We start from the raw sequence: 5,000 nt of genomic DNA on the forward strand, positions 1-5,000 counted from the left end.
TACAGAACCCCGAGAGGGGTTCCCGTCCAGGAGGGTTAAAGTCCAGAATACATTTCTTGTCACGTTAACTTCCATGTATTACGTCATTATTTTACTCTGTGATTTAGTACAAATAACATTAACCTATGTGACTATGAGTACCAGTAGGGGAAAAGTGGCGCTGTTGTGCCAGAAACAGACAGAGCGAGAGAGATAGTGCTGCACTGTTGCCTGCTAATGAGAGTTGTGAGCTTGTAGATCTGATATTATCAGCATGCAACCTAGCATACAACTGGATCTCTTGTCCACTAGTCCCTCCCTAACATTATAGTCTAGTTTTTATTTGTTAAATTTTAAATTTAGTCTTAGTCTTAGTCATCACGTGATACATAGAGTATGCAGCATTTATTGTGTTCATTGGTTTTTAGCTTCGCTACCGGTTGGGTTTAGGGTTAGGGTTGGGTTAGCTAACCCTAAGGTTTAGGGTTAGGGTTGGGTTAGCTAACCCTAAACCGGTTGGGATTGATGTATTTTCTAATTGAACAACTGACGAGAAACACTTCAAAGTGGAAGGAGTGACGTGTGTGTGTGTGTGTGTGTGTGTGTGTGTGTGTGTGTGCGTGTGCGTACGTGCAGTGGGTGGAGAGGGAGATGGATGAGGGTAATTTCCATTGGACCAAGCCGTACTTTATCACTATAGCGTACACACACACACACACACACACACACACGCACGCACGCACGCACGCACGCACGCCCTGAGGGAGTAATTTCTCTCTCTAGGAAACGGTGTGTTTTAAATCAAAGAAGATTCCATGTACATACACACACACACATACACACACACACACATACACACACACACAGTCCCTGAGGTTGTAAACAGCAATTATCTTCATTTATTTTTATATTACTCCTCCAGATTTTGTCCAAATCCCGCAAATCGTTACACAGTACAATTTACAATTACAATTTAGGCATTTAGCAGACGCTCTTAATCCAGAGCGATTTACATTAAGCAAGAACCCCAAAAAAAGCATGGGAATACATCACATAAAAACATTTATCATGAAACATGCGTAAGCTAAGAAAGTAACAGTGGAATATCTATATAATGAAACTATACATATGCTACTAACTACTATGCTATACATTATGTACTATGACGTGCTATGACTACATACAATGCAATTATAGTGCTGTCTTCATAACATGCTATAAGTCTGTATCAAATGCTATCTAAGTCTACAGAAATGCTATCTAAGGGGGTGGGGTAAGTGCTATGGGCCATGATGGAGTCTGAAAAGGTGGGTTTTCAGACTACGGCGGAAAGGTTGGGAGTGATGCTGCAGTTCTGACTGCAATGGGAAGTGCATTCCACAGTTTTGGAGCCAGAAGGGAGAAGAGTTTGGGACGTGTGGAGCGTTGTTGTCCCGGCGTTCTTAGTGAGGGTACTTCCAGCTTCCTTGCGTTGGCTGATCTGAGTGTGCGGGAGGGTTTGTAGGGTTCGATCAGACTTGCAAGATATGGGGGAGCCATACCTTTGGTTGCTTTGAATGCCAGCATCAGAGTTTTGTATTCTGTGCGGGCAGCGACCGGGAGCCAGTGGAGGGAGCGGAGCAGGGGGGAGACATCAGACAGAATTTTGGCTGGTTGAAGACCAAGCGAGCAAGACCAGTATCTCTATAATCATGTGTTCAAGACGGATCTGTCCCATATTTCATATTCCATCCTAATTGGCAAACATTGGCTTTCAAAGTTTGCACGTTTGGCCTGTTTCGAACAAAAAGCCTCTAATCATGAACGCAGCGTGCAATCTTTGTGCAATCTTTCGCACACTTTCTAGGCTGAGGAATATATCCCACCTTTTTCATATTGGCCTGTTATAGCGCCACCAACAGGGGGATTTTTCAAAAAAATTTTTTTAACAACCCTAACCCTAAATCCTGATTGTTCAAAATTGCATATTTGTGGGGATAGAAAATACACAGGGGAGCTAAAAAAAACACAACAAACACATTTTTTAAATTTATTTTAGGTCCTTTAAATAGTTTTCCTTTTTGTTTTATGAGAGATAAAAGCTATAGAAACACACACACACACACACACACGGAAACAAAGGGGGGGAGAGAAACAGACAGAGAGAGAGAGAGAGAGAGAGTGAGAACCAAGGGGTCCACAGGGATTGAGAAACGTATGACTACATTATTAAAGTAGGTATTTAATGTCAAGAATAGCCATAAAATGTGTGATAGACCATTTTACTATACGCAACTCTCGCTCCTCCAACCTAGCCTGTGTGTGTGTGTGTGTGTGTGTGTGTGTGTGTGTGTGTGTGTGTGTGTGTGCGTGTGTGCATGTACTTTTGTTATTTTTTTTACCCAGCTGGACATCGTATATAAATGATTCTGTTGTTGGCCACTGGGAGTAAACAGAATGAGGTTGTTATGAGGTTATGTTGAGCTTATGTCGTGTGTGTGTGTGTGTGTGTGTGTGTGTGTGTGTGTGTGTGTGTGTGTGTGTGTGTGTGTGTGTGTGTGTGTGTGTGTGTGTGTGTGGGGGGGGGGGGGGGGGGGGGGGGGGTGTGTGTGTGTGTGTGTGTGTGTGTGTGTGTGTGTGTGTGCGTGTGTGCGTGCGAGTGTGTGCCAACACCACAAAATCACAAGATCACTCTTTTTCGCCTTGATTGGTCATCACCATGGAACCAATCACCATGCATGATGTCATCACCATCAACACACACACACACACACACACACACACACACACACACACACTTAGCCCTAGGCTGTGTAATAGAAGTGGAGATTGTTTCCTGGTCCTGTGTGTGTGTGTGTGTGTGTGTGTAGGGACTGTACTTCTGTGTTCCACATTTTCATATTTCCATTTCATTTAACAAAGATGTTTGGGTTAGGGTTAGGGTTAGGGGTGCCATCAGTGTCATCATATCCTAGAATAGTAAAAAGAATAATGAAGGGCTGGACCTCTGTTGTCACTCACGTCGTCATGACTCAGCCGTAACCATATAAGGAGTTCCCAATGCCGCTACGCCCAAATATGGAGTGTGTTTTCTAACCTCAGGTGTGTTGTCATGGCATCATCACTCAGCCATATATGGGCATTAAAGGCGTAGTGAAATGAAAAAGACGTTTTTCACACTTTTAGACCATATCTGTGGTCATCATATGGGCATACCTAACAATGGATGCCAAAAAAATGGAGAAATTCTCATTTCTGTGTGTTTTTATATCAAAGGTCCATAAAAACGATTGTTTTATTTATGTATTAAAGCGAAAACGTGCTGCGTGATGACGTGTAGAGATACACATCGATAAAAGCCAATAAAAATGACGCTCACCCGTTTAATTCCCCATGTCTGCGCATCCGTGCAACACAGCTGCTACTGATTACAGAAATCCTCCGTTTTTATTCCCATTCAAGATAACATCCAGAAAGTGTATTACTCGGTTTCAACTTAATCATCACGCTAAAATATGTATCTGAAAACATTATAGGGTAGAAATAAGCCACATAACAGTAAACTGGTGTAGCTGGCCGACAATCTGATTTATAAACAAACGCATACCACGCTGTAGCGCATAGCATTGCTACCGTCCCATCGCCTGAAGGGATCATGCGACGCTCTGATTGGTTCAGAAACTTCAGACCGGTGTTTCATGTTGAAACGTCAAAATAAATTGATCACCATTTCCGTTTCCCTACACGTTTAAAGAGGAGACGCCATATACTGATGACATCAGTGATCTCCATCAGTGCCAGGATTCCTTCAAAATAGAAGCTCGGGGAGCCTGGAAGATATGTCCGCTTTTACTCTGTAAACCCCCCCCCCCCCCGTTCCGGGAAAAAAACAGACATATTTTAGCTTGCTTACCTTTCTCTCATTTCAATATTATCGCTCGATCATCGCTCGCGTTCATATTCTTGAACGAGAGGCAGGTGAAGAAGTCAGAGATGAAGAGCTTAGTATACTGTATATCTACTGTATATCCAGCTGATCAAACACACATACTGGATGAGGTGGAACTGTCAAGTGAACTGTCAAGTTTTCCCAGGATGCACCTCTTCTAATTGAGCCCTGCTGCTCACATTCACGCATAACGAGTTCACTAACGAGTTTACTTTGTACACACTTCTGTTCCCCTCCCTATCCTCTCCCTCCCTCCATCCCTCCATCCCTCCATCACTCCATCCCTCCATCCCTCCATCCCTCCATCCCTCCATCCCTTCATCCCTCCATCCCTCCCTCTATCACTCCATCCCTTCATCCCTCCATCCCTCCCTCCATCCCTCCCTCCATCACTCCATCCCTTCATCCCTCCATCCCTCCCTCTATCACTCCATCCCTCCATCCCTCCCTCTATCACTCCATCACTCCATCCCTTCATCCCTCCATCCCTCCCTCCATCCCTCCATCCATCCCTCCATCCCTCCATCCCTCCATCCCTCCATCCCTCCCTCCATCACTCCATCACTCCATCCCTTCATCCCTCCATCCCTCCCTCCATCCCTCCATCCCTCCATCCCTCCATCACTCCATCCCTCCATCCCTCCATCCCTCCCTCTATCACTCCATCCTTCCTTATCTTCTCCTTCTGCTCCACCACCCCCCCCCCCTCTCTCTCTCTCCACCTCCTCTGAAGTGGTTTGGTATGGAAGCTGTCACACTGCTTCACAGAGACACTTCAGTGAGGCCTGCGTGCGTGCGTGCCTGCGTGCCTGCGTGCGTGCGTGCGTGCGTGCGTGCGTGCGTGCGTGCGTGCGTGCGTGCGTGCCTGTCTGCCTGCGTGCGTGCGTGCGTGCGTGCGTGCGTGCGTGCGTGCGACTATCTACTTTGTATTCCACAGAAGTTTGCTCTGGTATCAGTGCTGTCACATCTTGGTCTCCTCTCCTCCTGGATGTGAATACTGTGTATAATGTCTATGTATTCATACACATATTAATGTGTATGTATTCATACACATATTAATGTCTACGTATTCATACACATATTAATGTCTATG

General features: G+C 45.1%; 1 protein-coding gene across 1 annotated transcript in view; it reads left to right on the plus strand.

Annotated features, from left to right (window-relative positions):
- The window catches only part of smyd3 (SET and MYND domain containing 3), a 34,170-nt gene that overhangs the window by 15,536 nt on the left and 13,634 nt on the right, over positions 1-5,000 (plus strand). The gene's annotated exons all lie outside the window — the stretch shown is intronic.

This window comes from Protomyctophum bolini, assembly GCF_963924005.1.
Source record: "Protomyctophum bolini genome assembly, chromosome: 1".
Taxonomy (NCBI): Eukaryota; Metazoa; Chordata; class Actinopteri; order Myctophiformes; family Myctophidae; genus Protomyctophum; species Protomyctophum bolini.